Source organism: Dinoponera quadriceps, unplaced genomic scaffold (assembly GCF_001313825.1).
Source record: "Dinoponera quadriceps isolate SergipeBrazil2010 unplaced genomic scaffold, ASM131382v1 scaffold1070, whole genome shotgun sequence".
In the NCBI taxonomy this organism is placed as follows: Eukaryota; Metazoa; Arthropoda; class Insecta; order Hymenoptera; family Formicidae; genus Dinoponera; species Dinoponera quadriceps.
This window is the reverse complement of record NW_014555341.1, coordinates 437,728-463,660: the sequence shown is the minus strand read 5'-3', so window position 1 is coordinate 463,660 and position 25,933 is coordinate 437,728. Positions and strand designations below refer to the sequence as shown.

Below are 25,933 nucleotides of genomic sequence, written 5' to 3'. Positions count from 1 at the left end.
GAACATCGTCAGACGATATTAACGCATGCGTGCGCGGCAAATCGCACAAATTCCGTACGCATAATATCGTCAGATCGAAGGAAAGAGGAGAAGGGTTCGTTAAAGATTCATTGATAAAGTGAGAAAGAGAGAAACCGTTGTGTTACAACCGCCACGCGCGCGCCACTGTGTGTATGTGTGTGTGACTTTCCTCCGGAAGGCGGCACGTGCGAGTGTCGAGTACAAAGTGCGAGTGCACATGCGCCGGTTCACGAGTTCAAGATGAGAACTCGAGGAGGAGGAACGGGCATCGTTACCTTTCTAAAAGTGACGCCACTCCGTCGTTTAGACGCCTCGTTCCCGTCATCCTCCGTCATCCGTTCTCTTTTCATCATGCTTGCCTATCTTTTTTTAGATCTTTTTCCCTTTTCGAGTCCAAATTAGAAATCACAACGCGGCACGACGCAAACAGTCCTTCATCGACGACTTGCATTAGTCTTTAAATCACGAAGTGAATCAGGCATTACGCAGATTAAGAATGTTTATAATTTAATTAATTCTATTAATTCGATAGATTATAGAAAACAGGTCACAAAATGAAGACAAGCGAAATTTGCAATTGTCACGAGCACTGGCGACTGCAGTTTCGTGTAATAATTATATATAATAATCATTATGTACACACAAGAACGGTGTCCAAGAACGACAGCATGCGGAGTCCACCGGGAGGTTCTTAGTAACAAACAACGCAACTACTCAAAACAATAATGGATCTTTAAATTCACTAATATGGACATTCGTCTTCAAGCATATTTCCGCCGGCAAAGGAGTGGTTGACATCGTCAATTTTTTCGCAGTTAATATCCTCTACGGATGGACTTATAAAATGTTCTCAAAATAATGGAAGTGACGAGCATAACTGCATGCGGTTTATATATTCTGGAACAGCCCGTATAATATATTACACATAATAATTACATATATAATAAGATAAAATGATATAACTGCAACTATAGTTCGCGTAGTAAATCACAAGTCGTCGATTTCGAGACTGAATGAATTGGCCCGAGACTCGGCTGCGTTCAATATATACACGAGATCAGGTAAATACTTTTCTGATGCGCACCGTTGCAGCGTGCTCGTGCTCGGAAGAATTAATTACGGGATGATATTACAAGGCGACGACAAGTGGGAGCTCGGAAGTAATTAATAAACCTCTAACGAGGTCGGACGTTGCAGACGATAAGCAGAGCGATGCACAATGCCCGATAAAAATTGCAGCAACGTTGCACGCGAGAATGAGCGCAGCCAGGCGTGGTGTCGCGCGCAGGAGCGGATGTAGAAAATTATCGAGATATAGTCGACCCGGCTGGCAAGGTGTATTAAACGATTTCACGAGAAAATAAACATTATAATTACCTTCACATTGTTCACATTCTGTGCCGTATACATCCGAAAGAATCTCAGCGCGCGAGCTTGGAAGAGAGACGAAAAGTAACGGCCAAGCATTTCGTGCGAAATACCTGGAATTTATTTCATATATTCCTTCATCCTTCTCTCTGCCTCCGCGCCATTCCTTCGGTGTCGTTTGTACGAATATCTACGGACACCGTGGTGATGCAGACGTGTGCGAGTGCGAGATTGCACACTTCGTCGCTCCTGCAAGCGCGCTTTTAACGGTTCGCTTCGCATGTAACGTAAGCGCGATAAGACAAACGTCTCGAGATTACACCGTTGCGTCGTCTCGGTGAGCCGCTCGCGACGAGCATTTAACACCTTAATGCATCGTGCGCGATACGCAAAAAAGAAATAATCCGGCAGGATCCCGCGCGGATCTCCCCGGGATTTTATCGCGTCTTCTGCGTTTCGCCCCGTGAAATTTAGAGTAGATGTCTGTTCCGGACGACACGGGCCGGCTCGAAACTTTCGTAATCTCGTACGTCGCAAATATCATGGGCAGAAATTGAGTTAATGCAATAGATATTAATCTTGGTGTGCGAATATAGTGGGATTAGTTGTGAAATTAAAATGAAATTGCAAATTCGGGTGAAAATTAAAATAAATGCGAAGTTGACGCACGTACTACTCGACGGCAGTATGTTTAACTCGTATGAAGCAAATGCAGAAATATGAAATTTGTTATTATTACTATTTATATTATTATGATTTGCATAGCTCGGGAAATTTCATTTTTGTTCAGTTTTAACCGAGCGGCCGACACGCTAAAGTCAGAATCGTGCCCTCTATCCTGATAGCGATCTCTCAAAAATCCGTTCGCGTTCGTTTACATTAATTATGAAACATCCCGTTACACGAATGTGGAAAAAATCTCAGGGAATAAATTGAATTTACGCCACCGGAGAAACGAAAACAAATTATACGAGGAATACATGCGAGTTTCGCGAGTGGTGCGACACGTGTAGCAATATTGTGGTAAAGATACACGCACGGCTCGTTTTGGCAGATAGCCAGAATTATGCAATCCCACGACAGCCACGCAGCTGCAGCACGTGGCGACTTTAATTAATGATGTCGTATCGATTTCCCCGGCATCCGCAATTTCGCCCTTTCGCGACGGTTTCCGCGCTCGTTCACGTTGTAACTTTCGTTTCCTCGCCTTATCAAATAATTCACGCGCGTTCTTGAACCGCTTGAAATTGTTGACATCGCGTTAAGGGGGCAAAAGAGAGTTAATTGTGATGTGGTGTCAATTGTGACGAGGTGTCGATTGGAACAGTCCAATGGTGAAATCTGTGAGAGAAATAAACATCGGAAAATCGTCAGAAATCAATCCGGCAACGAAAGTGTCGATCGCAATCCAAACACCGAACCAATCGACCGCTGCTTTTTCGCACACACAACAGACATCGATTCTCCGGCTATTCTTTCAAACGAATTTATTCGTGGCTAGGTTACTACTTTGAGCGGAAGGGCAAACGCGTCGGGGATCGCGACGTAATTAAACTTGTTGGCCGCATGGCTGCGCGAATCGCGTTACCGTGTTCTGGGGTTTGTTGGCTCTGGTATTACTTCTGTCAATATCAGCGTGTATCCCCTTCCGACACGTCACGCATGTCATGAGATTACGTTTCAATATGCAACGACTCCTAAGGAGCTTTCACTCCGTAAGATGTAATAGCAGAAAGTTCTCGGCTCACGGCCTTTCCGAACTCGATCCCGATGACGTTTACCGAAATAATATCGAGCGAACGATATCTGAAACACCGTTCATCTCGCACAGAGGAGACAAATTTTGCCCAGAAAATTTGTTTAGACAGCAAAAAATTGGTTTGAACAGCAGAAGGATTTGTTAAGAGTATTATATTCATTGTTCATATATCCGGCAAATAGCAATAAATTCTTTTAACAAATCCTTCTGCTGTTCAAACCAATGTTTTGCTGCCTAAATAAATTTTTTTTTTCCTCCCACTGTATCGACAAACATTTGCTGTCCTAACAAAATTTGTTTCCTCCGTGCGAACTCTCCTCCCCGTTTATTATTTAACACTCTTTGTACCGTCGCGTCGCTTTTCGCGATTTTTCGATCGTTATATCTCCCTCTTGCGGGAATTAGTAGAATTAATTGATAGTTGTGACAATATACGTGAAAAGTGGCACGGACGTCGTATTGTAACTCGCAAGGACGCACGGGTGTCCCTCTATCTCGATACCTTCCGTTTCCTCCCGCTTGAAAAGCACCGAGCGACGTCGTTCCTTCCAGTTTCTGAGGTATCGATTTGTAGTGTCACAACAGTACCAACGTCAACGGGATGGAAGAAAGTGCGGTCAGAGTTGTCTGTAATTTTCGCACGTGTCATATACATAGCAAGGCGAACGGGTGGGCGGGAAAGAAGAAGAGGAAGGTCACCGTAGTAGTCGACCAGTGGAAAATTCAAAGGACTATAATTCAACTGTGGACGAACGAATCTGTCAGGCGTCGCGAAGGAAGCGACGGGCAAATGGGATTAAGGACTCCTCTTTGTGTTGCTTAACAAACTTCATCAACCGGCGGGCAACTCTCTCCTCCTAGTCGCAGTTAGCGAGTACGAAGTTGCCCCGGGAGATTTGCCCCCGCAACCAGCAAGATTTCTGGGAAGTCGGAGACATCTTTCCGGACGAGGTTTTCGCCCCTTTGCGGACACTTAAAAGCATTCCGTTCGTTATAAGCAACGCGACTTTTCGGGACGCCGAGTATATATGCGTAACGCAATAAAATGAAGGTAATGTATACATCTTACGTGAAATTTTGGGGCGTAACTTTTTCGGGACTTTCGTTCGAATAGTATAATTTTTCACAAAGGGCTAACATAATATTAAATATTAGGGATATACCTGTAAGGAATGAAATAATTACGAGACTTATTTTTTTTAATTTCTACGTTCTGGGTGTAAGATATAAACAATATCCTATTAGTGTGTTATTTGGATGAGGTATTCAACTTATTACATTATTGGCCAAAAGACAACAGCTACGCTTGTAGACTTTTAAATGTGTTTCGTATTAAAATACTTGATTATATTAATACAGGTATCCTTAATAAATATGTTACGTTTTTGCTCGTTCCATCGCGGAAAAAATAACCCACAACGTCGTTCTGTCGCGAGTACTCCACCGAATGAAACATTCCGCGAACTCCTACAAACTACGCTCGACGAACACGAACATTTTTTTCACCGTACCACTCCCTGGCCAACAAATAATTTATAAATTTAATTCCTAAATATCTGATGCAAATATTCGCGAGCGTGCGTGTATATTAAATGAATATTCACCACACCGTGATTCGCGAATGTTCGATAAATATACGCGGACGTGACGCTTAGAAATTCAATAAATATTCATAAAGGTAATTCGCACGAGCTAGTTTCTATCTAGCACTGAATCAACTTCCAGGACGCCGGAGAGGGTCCGACGGCACCCGGGAGGAGCGTTCTCCTCGTCTTTATCACGCCGTGCATCGCGAGCCAATTTTTTCTTTCCTCAACTTCGTCCCTCTTTTGCGACGCGAAACGACGCTGGAACATTTCGCGCGGCCTCAAGTTTCAGCGTGCGAGGATGTTTCATCGCGTTGCATCACGCTCGGGGATAAATGAATCTCACTTTCGCGACACCCCTGCCCCCTCCACGCGTACCAGATAACTTCGTCGGAGATCCTCGCAGACCCGATAGCTGCTGACACCGGCTGCTGCTGCGCACTCGGACCTGCTCCGAGTAGATTGCAGTAATCAACGCGAAGCCGGCTACATAATTCGTGCTAACTCGACTATTTAGAGCGCTGTAATGGGATTAAGCGCGAGTGTTTCGGCCGCAACCCTTTCGTATCTGCGAATGAACACTCACAGTTCACCGTCGGGAAATCAGTTTTGGATCGATCGAGCGTGTCTGCTGGCATATATCCTCGTTACTCCTCCCGAGAGAGTTTGTGTTTCAAGATGGAGACGAAGGAAGACGTCACGTGTGATGCACGCAAAGGAATGACACTTGCGATGTTAGTGACGTCGGCTCAAATCTCATTAGCTATTTTGAACTTTACTGTTCGTCGTTAAAAATTGGCTGTCGGTCAACGTCGTCGAGAGTCGAGAGGACGAATTCAGCCGAGGGAAAACTCGCAATTTTCGTAATACACGACAGCGGAAGAGTTATCGCGGAAAGACAGGCTCCGGTCGACCCTTATTACCAAGTTTCTCCGTCGCGCACAAGAAGGAGGGAAGATCTGAAGGGAGGTCCTGAGGAAGGACTCGAGAGGACCCACGGAATAATTTTGTCGGAGATCTTGGCGATCATGGCGGCCTCAGAAGGACGCACAATAATCTCTATCGTACCGCCGGGGGTCCCGAAAGGGTTCCGGCGGAGGAGACGAGTGCCACTCGAAGGCAGACTCGGAAGAGCGAATAATCTTCTTCGAGTCCGTCGGAGTGGCCTCGAGCTTATTAGCGCGGGCTAATGCATGCATTATACATACCTAATTCATCATCCTCCCCCGTAACGAGATGCAACGCGTGGCTCAGCGAATCTATCGTGGCCCGATGTGAAAACGCTGCCGCGCGGTGGTAACGATTATCGGGAACTTCTCGTCGGGTCGCCAATGGATTCATTAGTTCGAAAGAAGATGACTCATTTTCCAGACACGGAATCAAACATTCTAATTCATAATTCATTAGATGATTCTAATTCGAATCCTTCCACGTTATTCGCACGTTCGCGCTTGAACTGAATGTTGAATTCGCCTCGCGGGAGACGTCGGGCGCGCGTGCAGTCGAACTGGCCGCCCACAGGTTGTCGATTGAATAGGTTGCCGATGTATCACGATGCGCCGGAGTTGCACGCGATGCACACGTGGTTCGCGTCCACGCATGTCCGCAGCGTCGGCCGGGTGGGTCGCGGGCTTATTTTCGTCCGGTTAAATCCGCCCGAACGCCTCCGCCGGCTTCCCCGACCACGTTGATCGCACATTTATACTATCGATCTCGACTCCTCGCTCCCGGATAAAGCCGGACTGCGATTTTAAAGAGGACCCGGCGCTCTTCGCGCCTAAACAAATACTCGGCTCGTTTCGGCTCTTTGTAAACGAGAGCACCTCTCGGCCTCTTTGTCTGGCTTCGAGCGGCCGTCTCGCCGCACGAAAATCAATTGATCGGCCGGAGAGCTTTCAATAGGGGCGCCTGTCAAATTGGATCGTCGAGTCGCGCGTTGGAATTCGCGTTCATTGAAACCACCCCCTTGAGGTGGGCGGAACACGAATTTCGAAATATTCGGCTTTTCGGAAGATGCGAGAGCGAGAGAGGGAGCGAAAGAGACAGCGTAACGCGTGGATATATAAATTAGACCGGGTCCGAGTTTTGCGGTTGTACTTTTCGTAGCGAAGCGCCCGAGATTCACCGCGACCGTTTCCGAGCGCGCGGAAAGTCGACCGGAAAAACGGAAAAATCCAGCGCGACCGTAAGTCTTTAATCAAATCTTCGGCTCCGCGAATTTCCAGATTACTTTCGCGGACGGCGGGAAGCCTCAAATAAGCTTCCTCTTTTGCCTCGAATCGAAATTTCGATGCTACTTTGACGCTGTCAAAGTCCCTGGTATCGCGTCCTGCGGTCGTCCCACTTGATGACGTCAAAAATAACGGGGCCAACTCCACAGATTTCATTTTAACACTACCGATGGAATAACCAATTTTACCGCTAAAACGGAGCGAAAACGGACATTTCAGATATCGCCAGAGTCGAAGTAAAAGTAAATTATATGACCCGAATTGAAATCTATTCCGCTATCTTAGCTTCTATTATATTGTAAAATTAAAGGTTTCAACATAGAGCCGAAATTTCAATTCGAGCTTGGGTCTCGCGCGTGTGCGAGCGAGTATATAAATATTTCAGCCGGACGAGCTGTTTATAACCCCTAAAATCGCGTTCTACGACGTTCGACGTCCGATCGAGCCCGCTTCCCTCTCGCGACGGCCACGATATTGCTCGAATCGATCCGCGCTACTACATTTGCGCGACGCAGCGCGCCGCTCTCTTCGCGGGGGAACACGAAAAATCGTCCGATCTCGATCGACGACGGTCGCGGGCACGAGAAGATCCATCCCGTTCATCGCGCCCGTCCGCATCGTCGCATCGCTTAACGGCACGCATTTCGTCATTCGAGCGCCGATACGTCAGGGAAGAAGTCAAGCTGCCGTGGATAGCGACTCCTCCCGCTTTTATACATCGGGGCCGTCGACCGAGAGTGATAGCTTGCCGTTTAGCATACGACGACGCTCACGCAAACTGAGTGAGATATTTGTCCGCGTTCTCAAGCCATATCGGATTCGGCAATAACGTTTGCACGATAAGGGGAAGGAGGGGGTCGTCGATAAGGATTTCCTCGAGAGGAAGGATCCCTTCTCTCGGAGGCATCCGGCCGCGAAGAAATTTGAAATACCTCACCGAGGGTCCCCGGACGAATCTGATATAATCGGCTGAAAAATACGCCCTCGAATAGAATCGGATCGAATCGGAGGAATCCCTTTTCCAGTCTCCTTCCAGCCTCTCGGAGAGGATGAGGGCTCTTTTTTATATCGGCCAGAAATATATGAAAAGTATTTTGTATAAACGAGAACTCGGGGATTTCGATAGGCGTCTTACACGATTTTCTCTCAGCGCAGCTCGCAGCTCTCGGGCATTATTGATTTATTTAGAAATCGTGCAACACGGCCAACGCCTCGAACTATTTGGAAAGTACTTAAATGCGCCCGGAAGAGTATTTTATGTAAACGAGAACTCTGGAATTTCGGTCAGCATCTCACGCTGTCCTCTCGGAACACACCGTCCTCGGGCAGTTTTCGTTTATTTAAAAACCGTACAACATTGTCAATGCCTAGAAAGAGGCATTTCCTCCCTGGAAAATGCATATATATGCCCAGAGCTATGTCGGAAATATTTTAGATTGCACAGAAGAACCCTCCGGTATCGACTAGCGTCTCACCGCAAGTGCATGCTGGATCGAACTATGAAAATTATAAGAAAAAACTTAATGCACTTTGCGCGACACGATGAAGGGTCAAGAGAAGTGCCCTGGTCGGTGTCGGTCGGTCGAATTTCTTTTACGGCGAGCAAAGCCACCTTTTGAAATATCGCGCTGATAAAATTTCACGGGATAGCGGAGCCCGTACACGAAATTGAATTCGCCGCGATGAGAAAAGTTGAGCGAAATTCCAAGTTTCGGGAGAGGGGACTTTTCTCTTGCGTTCCGCAACCGCGTTTGAATTCGACGATGCATAGAGCGTTCTCTCCGCTTTCCCTGAGGGAGCGGAGGCGGGAATAAATGATTTAGGGAGGGTATTCGTAGACAGCGTAGACGGATTTCCTACGGTGACTTTCCGAGTTCATTACGCAACGGAATGGAGCGTGGAACACGCGATTGCCACGGATTGTTCCGCGCGAACTGATCGCAACAATGTCATTAGGGTTCCGATCAATCGTCCGGCCGAAGGCAAGGCCGGAAAACCGAATTCCCTTCCTTTCGCTCCCGGTGAGGAAATACGCGAGTCGAGCCACGCGAGAGAATCCAAAAGCTCGTCGTACGTGTGGACTTTCTCTTCCATCACGTCGTTCGTTAATCGTCCGATTATTTTTAAGTACCGTCAAAACTCGGCTTTTATACAGCCAAGGAGAGCGAGTCTGTCTTACCAGGCGGCGTTTTTCGCGGAAGTTTACGAAGTGCAAAATCATATATGAATTATCAGAGGGACTTATCAGAGGGACTGGCTATCGGCCAGCGAGCACGATCGAATGATCGTCGTTTGGAGAAACGAATAAAGCAATGCCTTTGATTCCGGCACTGGTCGCAAATCCAACCGGCGTCGCGTTGTAGTAGCACAGTTCATCAAAGAGCGCACAAACGGATTTTCCCTCGATCGGCAGAATTTCGATTGCGGAAACGTCGGTATTCAAAGTATCTCCGGTGCATTCTCGATCCGACGATTGAATCGCTCGGAATCGCCAATCGCGAGAGCGTTTCGCGAACAGGCGGCCGATATTTGATTTGCCTTACGCGAGAAAATTGTAACTCTTGCGATTCGTTACTCGCGGTTGAATACGTACAACTTTTGTCCGAAATATTTTTCCGTATCTTCCATACTTTTCGCGATATTTCGGAATATACGAAAGTTAAAATGGGGCATCTTTTGTGTGTGTGTGCATATAAAATGTTATTTATTTGCGATGCTATACTTATAACTATGACCACCAGTGACTATTGATTGTTTCTCAGTGATAATACGCTGATTGTATTTTCGAGAGTGAGTCAATAATCTGCGTAGTGTTGTCCCTCTAGATTCTTCATTGGTGCTACGAATTCGAAATCAGTCGAGTTAATGCAGACCCACAATTTTGACTCGGAAAAGGAATGAATTGATCGCGCAAAAGAACAGATATTCCACTTATCATTATCGCAGATTTGCGATTAATACGTGTGTCGTGGGATTCCGAGGCTTCGGCTTTCACTTGAAAGTTCAAGTTTACGATCGCAACGTGGCCCATTCGTCGGACATTCATCGGCCGGCAGATTTCTACCGGCAGAATTGACTTAAGTCAAGTGCGTTTCTCTTGAACGAAGAGAAAGGAAGCACGATTCGACGAAAAAGATACGACGGGTAGAGTGAAGACCGAGAAGAGGTGCGCCCCGTAACTAAGGCAACTTCATTCATACATAAGAAGGCGGTTACACCCCCTACATTTGTACTCATCAACTGTGATATTCGCTCGTCCGCGCGCAGTAGTGCCGATTTAACCCCGGAGAGCGCGAACTTGAAAAGCGTCCGCTGGAAAGACCGGATTCCTCCCGAGTTTCCCCTCGGGCGAAGCACCTGTCCATCCAAGCGAAGATCGCGAACGATCCAGTCTCGTGTATAAAAGCGGATTAAAAAAAGCTGACGCGAAAAAAATAAAAAATGGTTGAGAAGCAACCTTCGACGAGGAATTCCCTTCGCGCTGCATCCTCCGATCGTCGCATTCCGAAAAGCGATCGAATGCGAAGACCTTGAGACGTATTGATTATTCGACACGAGGACACGCGCATACAATTTCGCAATTCGATCCGTACGAATGATTCAATTCGATAGTCAGCCTCAATACGCAAGGACAATTGTTATCCGGGTATCATCTTGGCGAAAGTCCCCATTCGGAAAACGCGCTTATCCACGAAGCGCCAGGCGAGCAGTGTTATCTCGCGGGCGTGCCGATTACTGTCGCTTATTACCTCCGTTGAGCATGTTAAGAGCCATTAATAAGAATTAAAAAGGACGCGATTAAGGGTCGCCAGCGATTAAAGCGCGGTCGACTCAGAAGGGACGACGCACCATCATAACGGCGGCGGCGGGCTCGTTTTGTTACGCTTCTTGGTTTTCCTGGCAGCACAACGGCGGCAGCAACGGTGGCAGCAACGACGACAGCGGCACCGGTAGTACGCTCGTGAATTTAAATGAAACATTAATCAGGATACGTCGGGGGAAATGGGCGAGAGGCGTCCCCCGAAATTTGTTGCGTCACCCCTCTCTTTCGGGGACTAATTTAAATCAGCCACCCCGCCGCACACCGCCGCCATTGTCGGCGCAAAAACAATGGGACAGTCCGCTCTCTTCGGGAAGGGCGCTGTTTCTCTCGCTCTCTTTCACTCTCGTCGTCGTCGTCGTCCAGCGGATTCGATTGTTATTGCAAATACGCCGGGAGCCGCGCGACAAATTGATAAGCAGCCGGCACAATGGCGGGTCCTGTCGGCGCGCTTGATCGCGACAGCCACGTGGTTTCGTTTGCACCGAGGGAAAAATATCTGATATTTGTGTGAAACCGTAATGCCATAACTACACATAAATGTACATAAAACTGTACGCAAAACTAGTAAAGAATTATAATCAAGAGAACCGTATCTCCGGTGTGCGTTTCTATAGTGTCGGTGATAATAACCTTATATTCATATCGCTACTACTATTTCCCATAGTTAGAATTAAGATATACAAGGCGTCCCGCAAACCTTCCTCGGTCTTCATGGCGTGGAACGAATAAAATTGAGCGAAAAAAGTCACACCATTTTGCAAAATTCACAATGTCGATGATTTCATTCCTGCCGTTTACATTTAACGTCCACATGAGATGGTATTTAATCAAGAAACCCGATATCGCAAATATTGGGTAAATTCCGCATAATATATATATACGAATTTTATATAGGAGCGTAGAAACGTTGATGTATTAACATTAATATCGAAACGTTTCGCAATCGCGGATAATCTCGCACCGCTAACCACGGTGGGTTTGAACGCCGCATCGAGAATACAGCTTTTCAGAGAGTCGTTTGTCAGAAATTGAAATCCGCCGAACACCGGCTGAACGCAATGATAAAAGCCCCCGCGACCCTCGTGAATAAATTCGCGACGACCGAGTGATATCGGGGAACACAGCCGCGCGCGCGTCGCTGCAACGAAAAAATCCTAATAACGATGCGGGAGGTTTGAGCGAACGCGATACGCGAGACAGAGAAAGCGCTTTACGATGAAATCCGACGCAACAATAATAATCGTCCGGCCGACGATGAACTTTCCATGCGATATCGCACGCAGCACAAAGACTTCAACCATTAACATCGCGACGCCGCGAGGTCTCGTCTTCCATCGATATCAATCCAGCCGGAGTCGGCTATCGATCGCGCGTGCGCGCGCGCGCTAATTGCTAATCTTCCGCTCGCTTGCCGATTACAAACACGAGCGAGCTGACTTTGCGCAAGACGGCTGGCGCAGCGTCGCAGGTATCGAGATTTTCTAGTTTGATTCCCCTGAAATGTTTCTTCTTTCAATTACATAACACTTATTCGATGACCGATCGCGTCATTCATTTAATAACTGATTAAACTCTGCTCGGGAAATAACGTTCCGATTGTTCGTTTTGGAACGTAACAGCTACATAAAAATTTTCCCAGAGTTACAATATGCTTCGTGCGACTGTTATCTCTTCGCCGGAGGCGAGTTACGGTTTTACCGAATGTCAAATTAAGAGGTTAACAAACAGGGCTATACATTAGCCATGTTCAATAAAACGATTTATTTTGCGATTACTGTCCTAAGACTTTCTGAGATCGGATTATTCGTTTTCGATCTAGAGGAACAAACCAATCTCAATATAGAAAACTTCCAACAGTCGTAAAAATAGATATTCCGCTGAACAATAGTTTCATGATAAAAAAACTGCGGGTTTTTGCGGGACATTTCTATCCGTCGCTCGTTGCGGAGAAATTTCGCGTCGAGCGTAATTTGGAATGAGCGATCAGAGGCGCAGTGATATCGCCGATACATTCGATCGCCATGTCGCGATTATATGGAATATTTATGTCAGCTCCGGACACATGGTATTTCATACGTCTGTACTTCATGCCACCGGGCTGGAAAAGATTAATCGCCGATACTAACTACAATATCGATCGCGTTAATGGACGAGCCGGCGAATCGCATAATCGTGCATAATTGCGTAATGACCAGCGACTTATTACGATTCATTACCTGCCTGTCGTTGTCGATGGCTTACATCCCCGTAAATTACATATCGCGACGTTCGGCAGGGCAGATTCTCATGTGCAACACGTTCTCGCCGGACCATTAAATCGCATAACAAGTAGTCCATTGAGAGCAAAAAATGTGGTCCTTCGTACTATATAAGGCGATGATCTTCAAGGTAGACCCTCCCCCCTCCTCCCCAACGATCGATCGATCGACATGTCAGAAAAAAGGCAGCGTGTCTTCCGTACGATATCGACAACGAGCGAGAGGAAAAGTATCTTTCGTAAAAGAGATGCTCCCATTTCGTTTCGATACGGCTCCGTTATTTGCTAATTTATAATGCGCGTGTAAAGATATTATTACTGACATTATAGCAACACTTGCAGAAAAAAGGTTCTTCTGCCTGTTACTTCACATATTTGATCGCTATTCATCTGTCCTCCTCTTAGCTATTTCCTCTATATTTCTCTTTTCTAACCTATCCTCCGTATCTTCTTCTTTTTCTAATCTCAGTTTCAGGTTAAGCATGTAACAATATTTTTCAGCTGACGCCTCTCTTTTTGCGCGCGTTACTTTCTGTGTTATACTTGTTATAATGTCTTCTTTTTGTTAATGCATTCAATAAAGTAATAACAATAAAAAAAAATATAGAGCAACTGAAGTATCGCTCATAAAAAAAAAAAATGGACTTGGATTAACGCTACAATCTCTTTAATAACGCCGCGATTCATTCTCGCATCTTATGCGATTATTCCGCTCGTGCTTTCAAAATTCCCCCGTTATTTCGTTCTCTTATTACAAGTACTCTTTTTTCCAATCTTTCTCGCCGTAATATCGTCGAGGTTGCATCTCGGGCTTGTATATTTCGAGAATAAACGCGGTTTCATTACGGAAATATTGCGAGCAGCATTTTCGTTGCCTCCGGGAAAACGCCGTGAAAAGCGTCATCGCCGTGAAGAGCGCATAGCAGGTAGCGGCAAAAGAGGAGGGCGGGATGAAGGGGTGGGGAAGGGGAAGAAAAGAAAATCGAGACTTATCGCTAACGCTTCGCTGACGTTGCGCACAACGGGTATTTTCTCAGCGCGAAAAACGCGTCGGAGGAAACGCCGCGGATATGAAAAATATGAGAGGTACGGCGATAAAACGGCGGAAAAACGTGAGCGGTTACACGAATGCGGGAAGGAGCGTCGGGTGCACAAAAAATGCGGACGCGCAAAAAAAGAGAGAGAGGAAAGAAGGAGAAGAAGGAGAAAGAGAGAGAGAGAATGCGAGACTCAGTAACGATGTTTGAAAGTTTTTACGACATGTAAAAACTTCTCTCTCTCTCTCTCTCTCCCCCCAGCAACTCGACATTCATGCGAGAAAGGACGTGGAAAATGCGGAGGTAAAGTTAGTCCCACCGAGACGAATTTTTAATTTGGCCCGGATAACAATGTAAAGGCGAACTTCGGAACTCGTCTCGACAGCGCGTGGAATATTAATTACGCGAGCGTTAATTACAGCGACATACGGGATATTGAAAATTAAAAAAAGTCGTGGATAAGTCGCGCCTCGAGAAAGAGAGAGAGAAAGAGAGAGTATCAGCGCGTCTACAGCAGAAATTCGCTCCAAATTGATGAGGAGAAAAAAAGAGAAGGAGGGAAAGAGGATTCTCGGGTGTTACTCGAGTGAAACTCACCGCTTTGGGCACGAAGATTACGTCGCTCTTAGAGAGACGAGGGGTGGAAAGGGAAAAACGCTTTGTACGCGCGAGAGAAGTGAAGAGGCTACGTGCGAGTACACAGAGAAGCATGCGGATCCGAACGACATGTGTGCCCGGCCGCCGTATTAAGGATACGTCGAGGGGTGGCTTTTCGTACGGTAAATCGCGACAGCTCAGCACTATAAAGAAGCGAGGAAAGTAGGGAAACGGCTGCGAAAGAAACAGAGCAGGTCCGAGGGGTGGGCGAACGACGGTGAGACGCCCGACATCCGCCTCGCCTCGGTACTCGTGTCTCTTCGCCTTGTAGGAATTTCAGAGAATTTTTCCTGTTGACTCCTCTCTCTCTCTCTCTCTCTCTCTCTCTCTTCCTTCCCTATCTCGCTGATTCTTTCTTCAGACTCCAGTCTCTATTTTTCTCGCGGTATTCGATACGGCCGCGTCTCGCCGAATGCTGACTGAATTTGAGAACACTACATCTCGCATCGATTTTTCTTTTTCGCCGAAGTAACACAAGTATTTATTGGAACGCGCGATACAATTCAAGAGACGAGTGCACAGGGTGTGAGCGAACGAAAGCGCACACCAGTCCGCGAGATCCGATAGAGGAGGAACGCGATTCTGCGCGAACAAGTCTCCGGGGGAAAAAAAAACTCCCGGTGAATTCTTCGTCGGAGAGCTACTTGAAGAAATTATTACGGAAATCCGCTGCGGTCGCTATTCCGCATCAGTCGCTATTCATTTCTCCAGGACGGAAAGCGAAGAAAGTGTGGGGGATGCGGTGAGAATCTTTTCGATTCTAATGTCCCGTGAGATTTCGTAAAATTGCAATTTCATTTAAATAGCTGAAATTTCTTGCGCCACGAGAGAGAGAGAGAGAGAGAGAGAGAGAGAGAGAGAGAGAATGGGAGATAAAAAGATCCGGGACTCGGGCGAAGATGAAGCCGTGGTCTCCGCGCCTCCCATCTTCTCGTTTCATTCGTCCACCGTCAACTCTCTCGCACATGTCCTATTCGTCACAATATACGTCTCCCCGAAATATCCGCCGTCCCTTCCTCTGCGAGGAGCTCGTGCACCATTCTCACCCCTTCGTGAGGAAAAATCGCGCTGCTACGACGATTATCTCGACGACCGATTAGTCCCGGGATCGCTACGAGATATTCTCGCCGATAACACCATGTCCTCCCGTGACGGTGCAACGTGACCTTCCCCCCTCTTTGTCGGCGAAACGCCCTCACTGAGTATGGACTCGAGGAGGATTAGTTTTTATCTCACGCCCACGGGAAGCATCTCGAGTGAGGTTTCCGCTCTGTGAAAAGGAGACGGGGTAGCCGAGGAGAAAACGCAACAACGTGAGAGAAAGAGGAAGAAAAATTGCGCCGTTCCGTGCCGGATAATCGCGGAGGATCACGGAAGGATGTGTATTGCTCCGGAGAAACGGCGCTCGCGTCTCGGTGCTGTATGCGAAAAGAGTCAGGTGCCGTCGCGTTTCCCTCTCGCGAAAAACTAGCAGAAGCTGCTGGCGCTTTAGAGAAACGAGCCCCGTATACGAATAAAAACGCTCTTTATTCGGGGAGAAAAGGGTGCATTTTTGCGCCATCAACTCGCGCGAACTTCGTCTCATAAGAAAATACTCGCCGCGCTTCTTTACGCGCCTAGTGACGCAGCACCGAGACGCCTTTCCTCGAATCCTTTAGTCTTCACCACGGGGCGAGGGATATTCTCGAAGATCGACCGATGAGGCAACGCGAAAGTGATCGCATCCAAGAAGCAAAATCATTCCGTGATTTCCGTGAATTCCGTATATTAATTTTTTACCGACACTATACATGATTTGGCGGAACAACGACACCGTCATAATTTGCCGGAACAATTTCCGAAGATATCTCGACACCGTAACCGTTTCCTCGTCTCGACAATGACGAGGGGAAGCCGCGCAGGTTTGAATAATTCGCCCGAAAGGCTGCATTCAAAGGCACCCTCGCGAAATACCGATCGTTCTTACCTTTCGTCCTTATCGTTCGCGAAAGCAACGGAAGCGTCCGCGATCGTACCGGTCGGCTGTCGAAGGTATCGACACCTCCGATAAAACAATCGTAAATAGGCTGCCTAGAAACTTCCACGTTGAGTTCCTTCCGTTGAGAGCTTTCCCGGGGGCTTCCGGAGCCGACAATCACGCGCCCTTTATGGTCACTGAACGAATCCCATCGTGAATCCCCCTCTCTTTCCGTTCTCTCTCTCTCTCGAACGCAGTCTCGGATCCCTCGAGATAACCTTCCACCCACTCGATCCTGAAGAAACCCTCCGCGCGGATATCCTTCCTGCGTTCCCCGTCGAAAGATTTTCCTCGCGGGATTAAATCGTATAAGGGCTATTAATTAGTTACGTATCCGCCGCCGGTCAACCGGCTCGGGCGGACGAGAGAGGACGTTCGAAGGAAAGAGAAAAAAAAAGGGGGAGAGGGGAGGGGACAGGAATTTTCGCAGACGAGATGGGAAGATGTTGAAATCCTTGCGAAAGCCGTAATTCACGCGTGTTTCACTCTTAAAGGCACGGCCGCGCGGGGAATGGAAACTTAAATTTGAGGGTAGCGGCGATTAAACGGCCGCACTTCGCAATCACCATCCCCTTTCCTTTCGCGCGACGCTCACCCCGTTCTCTCGGCAAACAAACGATATTATGTCGCGCGCGCCCCGAGAGAGCCGTGAAAAACCTTCGATCTTCGACGCTTAAGACGCGGCGCGACCGGGAGGGACGCGGAGAGGAGGGGGTGGGGGTCGCTCTCGAGTCGGATCATTAAACGCAGATATTACGGCGTTTCGTACGTGGGCGTTGTCAAATTGTGACGTCCGCTCGAGAAGCCACGCGAAATACCGTTAACGGCTTTCGCGAGAACCGCCGACGCTTCGCGGATAGTCAGTGTCGTACGTCGCTCGACGAATGTTCCGAGCAATGACTATGCGTGTGTTAACTCGTATTAGATTAGATTGCAGTTCGGAGTGCAAAGTCAGATTCCCCGTTAATTTGCGGAGTGCGATTCGTCGAGAAGCGTTCTTAACGTCCCGCGATTTGAGACATTGATTTCTCCGACGGAGTAAAAGAAAAGTACTGAAAACCGACATGACATTTCCGTTTTCCGAAACTCTAAGGCCTCACTTGAAAGGGTGAAATTAAAATTTACGCCCACGGATACGAATCGGGAACTCCCTTCCACTGAAATATATAATAGTCTTGCGAAAATGATTATCCGACTGTGATCCGATAGGGAGTTTAGCATTTTACAGCCGAGGAATATAGGTATGTCGGTTTACCGCACCGTTACCGTTGGTTACCTATGAGCGAATTTTGACGCTCTCCCTCGATATCCGAGAAAGTGTTGAAAGACGGCGGAAGAGGGAATAACGCGGTTCGAGGCGCTTAGACGAGAAATGATCGGAAATCATTGTCATCGAAGATGGGCCGTGAAGGGTAAAAAAATATTCCACGCCAGACTATTTCTGCGTTTATCGAAGCGCCAAGCGTATACGCAATAGCGTTACGCGCGCGTGAATTCCCCCAAGTCACGGGCGTGACGAATGCAGCCGTCTTCGACTTTCCAGGCGTCGACTATCCGGCCGCCGGAAGCGCGATGTAATGAGGTTACACACGCGGCGCATCGTTTCCGCCGCGCTTTACCGTCGCGAAAGTCGCGAATACGGCGCAGCCACCGCTTCGGAGCGTCCGTCTTGTTCTCTCGTCGAGCTTTTCCGCGCGAGGTCGCGAGCCACGTAATAGCCACAAACGGCGGCGGGAGGAAGAACGGAGAAGGAGGGTGAAGGAAGAGAGTCTCTTTTAGAAATTGCCGGGAGAAATTCGCGGAGAAATTACGAGGAGGGCTTTTACGAGTAGTGCGATGCGCGCCGACCCGCGTCTCTGAATCGTATCAATGTGAGGAATCATCTACCGCCTGCGAATTACGAACGATCACACGGACGAGATACCGCTCACACGGGGAAAGTAGACAAATAGTCTCGGATTGGCGACGGTGACGCGTATCAACTCGCAACTCGTAATAACGGTAAATAATGGTAAACGGAGACCGGAGCGCGCGGCGCCAGGCGTGGTAGTTTCATACGTAACGCCGTTAATGATGGATCGTGGTGTTTTCGAGAATTAATCGTCGCCGCGCGCAATAGTGGTATATTTTGCGATAAGGACACGAGTGCACACTCTGCATACGTGTACCGTATGTAGTGCAATTTCATGGATTACGTAATACTTTACGCGCGGATGTATTATTTCGCGCGGAGCTGGAACGAGGTGTTCCGGTGTGGAAACGCTCGTCGGAGCGAGGTGAGGTTGCGAAAAGAGAGAGAGAGAGAGAGAGACTCGAAACAGCCCGAAGAGGAAGCAACAACGAATCGCGTGTGAACGAAATTGAAACGTTCGTCCCGGACGATATCAAATCCGTCCGGAGAGTCCCCCGATCCGAGTTTTTACATATATTCCTTCAGTTTCCGCACGTGTGTGGTGCTATGCTGCGCAACAAATTCGGTGAGCACACATTCGTACTTCGACATACATTAAAGGGAGAAAGTATTCCAAGAATTGTCGGGATTTCGCAAGATTACGAGATCCCTCGAGACGACGGAGCAGCGCTGAAATCGGAAAAATTCGGATCTCCTCGTCGTGCAAATATTTGGACCATTCCAAACCGCCGAATTATTTCGGGATAACTCAGCCGACGAACGTCGCACAATTGTGCCAAGATTCGATCACATCTCGTACTCGTCTCGTATATACTCGCAATCCCAAGTCGCTGTCGGAGCCTTGTGAATACTCCAAATCGCGTCCCGATCGTAACCCCTCTCTCCCCCCTTCTCACACTCTCTCTCTCTCTCTCTCTCTTACGCTTTCTGGACTTCACCGACGAGTATTTCGTTTCTCGCTGACGAACTGCATGCACACCACCCTTGACATCGTGACGCAACACGCCGGGCGATCGGTCAGACAGCCAGCCACCCCCTCGGTAACCCTTTCGTTTCCCCATCGAATCGTACCTTTTTCTCCATCGAACGTCATCCCCCATCAGTTTCTTGGCGCTTGGTGTTCCTGCTGCCGCCACCACCACCACCACCAAAAATAGTCACAACGACGTCCACACAACGCGACCGCTCGCGTGCTCCGAGTAGGGAAGAGAACGTCGGCACGGTTCTTCTCTCTTTCTCCCGCACTACGTTGTTACCCGGTCGGTTTATTCCGTGTCACGCTGTCTCTCACGACACGCGTCGGCGAGGCAAGCGGCACGGGAGCGAGCGGAGAAGCGAATCGCCGTCCCACCGCGACGGTAGCTCCAGCGAGACTGAACGCTGCTGCCGGCTATCGAGGGTGGGCGACTAGCAGGGCCGTAGGGAAAGGGTGCCTACGCCCCCGCGCGCTATCGCGTTCGCACGCACACACGCGCGCGCACGTATATGCGCATACATCCGTGCATGCACGTACGTACGCATACACAGTCGTGTGAGACACGACCGACGCAGTCCCGAGTATCGACACCGGGAGGGAGGAAAGTCCTGTCCGCGAATTACCGGATTTTTACGGAGCATGCGAGGGAGCTGAGGCGCCCCCCTCCCCCCTTCCGAAGGGGGAGATCGCGTGCGTCGAATAGGGTGGAATTCGAGGCAAGTACCTCGAGAAAAACGCTCGCAACGACTGCAACGGTTTAACGTTTTTACCGCGTGTAGCGTCGTTTAGAACGCGCATTTGGAGAATTGAAAATTTCAGGATACAAATGAGGAAGAGAGAAAGAGAAGGGGGATAGTCGTTAACGTCGGTCTCCTTTCAAGCGCGCGTGCAACATCCACGCTTGCGGAAAACGCGAAAATTTCGGGCCTGACGTTCAATCGACACTAAGATAGGCGTAACGTTTTCTCACAATTTCCTTTTTTTTCTATAATCTCTCGCACGCTCGCGCTCGGCGCGTGTTATCTCGTCGAGTGGTTATCTCAGATAGTATATTCAAAAAGTTAACGAGGCGCACCTTCCCGGCGACGAGCGCGTCCCGCAAATAATTACGAGAGACGCGGCCGTTTTAAATGCTCGCCCATACGTAAGCCCGAAATTTCCACCCGCCCACATCCCCCCTTCGTCCCGCGTCCCTCGATTACAACAATAACACAGGCAACAGATCCCCCCTGCGCCGCCCACGCGATTTCACGCGGTCACGTCGCATCGCCGTCCGTCCGGGTGACGCGTGTGCGTAATCGCCGTCAGCACCGAAAAAAAAAGGAGCGCCGTGAAATCGCGCCGCCCTTGTTGCGCACGGGCGCACGGTGTCACTCGGTTGAAGGGATCATCCGGACTTCCCCTCGGCCGGCCGATGTCGCCCTTCTTCGGAGAGTGGCCGCGTTCAGGCACTCCCGTCATGCATTCGATTAGCATACGGCCGGTCGGATCGCGTTGGCGACGCCTCGATGAAGCGGAAAATCGAGACTCGAGGCGGCGGCTCGTCGACGTGGTACACAAGGCGAGCTCTCGCGGATTTTTAAATATTTTGCGCGAAAGGGCAAAGTCTAAACGCGAGGGACTGCGATTCATGAAGCCCTGCGAATGCGCGAGGATCGTGATTACTATAATAGAAGTTACTTATAGCCGAGCGGCTCGGGAAACGACCGATGTTGAAATTTTTCTGCTGACTGCATTATTGGCTCTGTGAAGATTATGTCTATTTGAAGGATGATTTTCCATGCTTTTATTTAGATATTGCACGAAGCCTATTACCGAAGTTTTTATTACGCTCCGTCGAATCTCGTTACTTTGGAATCGCGAATTTCGAAGTCTTTCACCGGGTAACTATCGAGCGGGATTATTTTCGGAATGAAATTCCTGAATCGCTAATGATTCTTCAGACACCGAATTTATCATCGAGCTCTCATATAATCCTAGATGACTATCGATCTAATTATCAGACTCTGATGCGCATCCCGCTGCACGCGGACTGCTTTATACGTTCGAAACGCATTGCGTCGGGAATTCCTGTGTCGAGTGCATTAATTAGGTACATCGTTATGCCACGGTAATTCGCGTACGGTGCGCGCATTATTCAACCAGGAAATGCATAGTGCGCAACGACGCAATAGATGTAGATAGGCGCGCATTTCTAGTCTAGCGTGAAATTTCATATTGAAACCAAACGTCCGTTTTCGTTTTTCTCATTTCAATTCCAATTTGTTAGATAAATCACCGCGCTATTATTGACGTTTTATTAGCTATTACAATCTCGATCGCACTTTTTTTTAAATTGCTTCTTTTCAACTGTTATATTGGCCTGACCCTTTAAATAACTCGTAATCAGGATAGTTACCTTTCGTACGCAGCGAAAAGGTTAAGAAACGCATTTCGATGTTCGGCCGAATCGGTCGCGCGTTGATAGATTAATCGATCATGACTGACAGTTGCACGACGCGGGAGAAATCGCGCCAGGTACACGGAAGAGTGTCCTTTCAGTCCACGGTGGGTCCTGCAGAAGATAGAGATAAAGCGCGTTTATGTACACCTCGGCGCCGCCAGTTCACGCCGGCACCACTTTGGAAATTGCACGTGATTGATCGGCCATTAATTTTTTATCTAATAACGAAGAGCGACGCCGACCGATAATGGACTCGGGCTAGTTAAAGCGCGCGCGTGCACGCGGACGGCATTATCGGAGTGCTTCACAAAAGCGATTACGCTCGCCGGAAATTCGACATAATACCATCGAGTTCCGTTAAAATTCACTTATACGGGGAAAAAAACGATTAAGCCTTTAGAGCGGCACGCGAGTTTCTCGCATGGATGCCTCTCTCTTTCTCTCCCCCCTCGCCGCCCTATCCGAGAAGTCGCCATTCGCTTGTCGCGAATGATTGAAAATCGCATCGCGTCGGAATCAAAACGAAATGAAACGAATTCGGTATGACGTTTGTTCTCCTTGCTCTTTGAAAGCCGACGGAGAAAAGGGCTGCTCGACGAATTATTTACGCATTTAATTAAACGCGAAAGTCGAACGATTATACGTCATATTCTCGATAAACTAATACAAGTTCGTAATGGTGCGACTGGTGAATACGTAATTACCTTGTAATTATGTAATAATCGCGCGATGCGATTTTAACAGTACAATTTTAACGCTGGGAGCGATTAATTATTTCGGCTGAGCAGCATCGATCAAACTGTTATGACTCTACTTTGCACCTATCAAACACGTAATGGGCGAGTCCGTAACAATAACGTTACGCCAGCCGGCTATCCCCGATATCAAGCATCACGATGAAATTTATTTCGCCGCGCGCGCCATTATTCAGCACGCTTTCTCTCGCGACTAGTATTTGTCCGTATAAAACTCGACTTTTCATCGTAAAAAAAAAAAAAGAGAAAAAAGTAAAAAATTCGCCATCAAGCGGCTTTTACGAGGGTCGTAAAGCCGTGCGTGTAACGAGCGTGGGGAGGCAACGCACGCGCGTATCTAGTTCGCGTTTGTGTCTAAAAGGATACGGTTGGTTGAAATAAAAGAGAAATCCAATAACACGGATCCAGCGAAAATCCGAATTTCGCGGGGACAATTAGCATTTACATCGGGAAATAAACATCCGAAAAATTAGCGTTCTTGTCTTCTTGTTTGCTCCCGTAAAGAACGTCTGTCGCGACCTCCAATAATCCTCTGATATTCAATCGAACTTCATAAGATATCGTTTTGAAGATAAATAATTATGAACTATCACAATAATTATGAAATATATAAGAAAGGGAAATGAAAGAGAAATTAGCAAATTGCCATCTTAACCCCCTCTCCTTTACAATAACAAAATTCTACGATGAAACTCACCACTCATTCTCGCGAAAATCGACTTCCGTGAAAAAAGAAAAAGAAATACCGCGTATTCACGTATAAACAACTTCAAAAATAATTGTGAAATACGGCCCGCTAATTACATAATAATTATAGTAGCGGAAATCTGCCTCGACTTTTTCGTGTTCTTTCTTTTTTTACGAATCGTAAATGCGCAACGAAAAACTGGACGCGCATCGTCATTAACCGAGCCGAAGCGAGCGCGTCGCGGTCTCTTTTGCCGGATTAAAATTTATTCATCCGCAGAAATGATGATAGCAGCTGGACAGACACGGGGGATGGTATGAGGCCCGAAAGACCACAGAGCGGGCTATTCATCCGACAGCGGAACGGCAACGGTCGCTGCGAAGTTTAAACGTGACTCGCTCGAGGATCGCCGAGTGATAAATCGAACCTCGGGGCTTGCAATTTCGGAGTTCGTCGGCGCAACACCGCCGGGTTTGGAAGCCGGGCAAACGAAACCGTCCCGGTGTGTGTATCCGTAGACGTCGTAAAATTGATATTTATCCTGGCTGACGTCCAGCGCGCGGATGCTGCGCCAGCTTTTCCGCGGATAATGCGCGCACTCGGCGTGATTATATTGTTCCGGAAGCCGCCGACGCCGGCCCCCGCTTTTTTCCACCGCTTTTCCGCGTCTTTTCCCAACCGACTCGGATTAAAAGAGGAGGTATTCCGCCGCCGCGGTCGAAATCAACGTGCTCGCTACTTCGAGTCGAAAATATCTCAGGCGCAACAGAACGATCTGCCGATCGATCGATCGTTTTTATGCGCCCAAATACTCAAAAGATAAGCGTGTTAAAATACCACTACTATATCATACTCTTAAAGTATTATCTCGAATGTTAAAGTTTATATTATATTATGTTACGATAAATAAAGTGTAATATGGGTGAGATAAATTGATTGGAAAGCACGGAAATCAGCTGCCACGAGTAGCCGCACGAGAGAAGAATCCGAGATCTCCTCTCGGAGTTCTCACTCATCGTTCGTATAGCGGCGATTTAAGATAGTTGGCACACAAGTTTATCTTCTCAGGAAAATTTCATATTTTCATACTTTAACGGCATATTAATTGAAACACACACACACACATTCGATAGTCTAACCTGAGGAGGACATAATGAATCCCAATTAAGGTTCTGATTACCACGCAGCGCTGCACTTTTCGACTTTTTAAGATCCGATAATTTCATCTTAGATAAACCCGACAACCAATTAATAAAGTCAACTCGAGCTGAACCACTGGGATAAATTTCTAGTCGAGAACCAGATGCGTTCTGGTTCAAGGAAACAGAATTTCTAGTTCTTATGACCCAAATGTCGTTTTTATAACTACATATATATTAGAAATTCCTTTCCTTCAACTAAAATGCATCTGGTTGTTTCTTTTCTAGCAAAATACAACTTTATAAACATTATCATAATTGCATTTATCACAGATTTCTCGAGAATCTTCGCGTCTTATATATCAGCCATTACCTTTCCGCCAATATTGTCAGGTTACCTTAAATGAATCACGGATAATCAAGAAGCGTGAAATTAGCGTTCATTATTGATACCGAGAATCCTTGCTGCTTCAAGTAACAGCTTGTCGCTACCACGTCGTTAAATTAAAGAGCAAAAGGCATTACCGCGATTTACGCGGACGGGTTTCTCAGGAATCGCGCGGCCTTCGGTCATATCGGGCCGGGATTATTGGATGTCACCGGGACTCGATATCGCAGCGACGGTGTGTGCTTTACTTCCGTAAAGTGCGCGCGGTAATCCTGATGCTCCGCGTCGGACGGGGGTCGATCCCGGTCGATTTCTCGATTTCTCCCCCGATAACGGAACAATAACGGGCCCATTAAGCGGGATTCGGACGGAAAATTTCAAAGTCGCGCGACTCGCGGAATCACTGGGCGATACGAGATGTCGATAACCGCGCGCAGGCTGAACCGAGACGATTTCACCGGTGGCCAATGACGTGTGACGAGAATAGCCACGCACGAAAAACCTAATTTCCAATTTATGCCCGCTACGCCGACAGACCGTGCGCGAGATTTTACAGCGCGATATTTCCTCGCGCCGGGAAATCCACGTTAGCGCAACGCGACGGCTCCTTCGTCAAATATTAAATTTCGCCTTAAACGAATGCAAATGATTAACCGGCGCATGACCACCGTACGATTGCATCGTGGCGCTGCGCCATAAAGCGATAGATATTTCAAACACGCGTATTTTTATCGTTAACCGCGATATCGTGACCGCGTTGCAACAATGCCACACCGGAAAAAAATTGCTACATTCAAGTGAATATTTGTCAAGGAGTATCAAAGTAGTTTATTTGATTCAGATTGAGTAAACATCATTTCAATGTGGTACACTGAA

General features: G+C 47.7%; 1 protein-coding gene across 8 annotated transcripts in view; it reads right to left on the bottom strand.

Annotated features, from left to right (window-relative positions):
- Nucleotides 1–25,933, bottom strand: part of LOC106743914 (myb-like protein AA) — a 92,015-nt gene that overhangs the window by 42,203 nt on the left and 23,879 nt on the right. For 6 of the 8 annotated variants that reach the window (XM_014618226.1, XM_014618227.1, XM_014618229.1 and 3 more), the window contains exon 1: nt 19,740–20,019. The exons of the other annotated variants lie outside the window; for them this stretch is intronic. The gene's annotated coding sequence lies outside the window, so the exon portion shown is untranslated. Of the gene's footprint in view, nt 1–19,739; nt 20,020–25,933 lie in introns of those variants that run through there. 8 annotated transcript variants of the gene reach the window in all.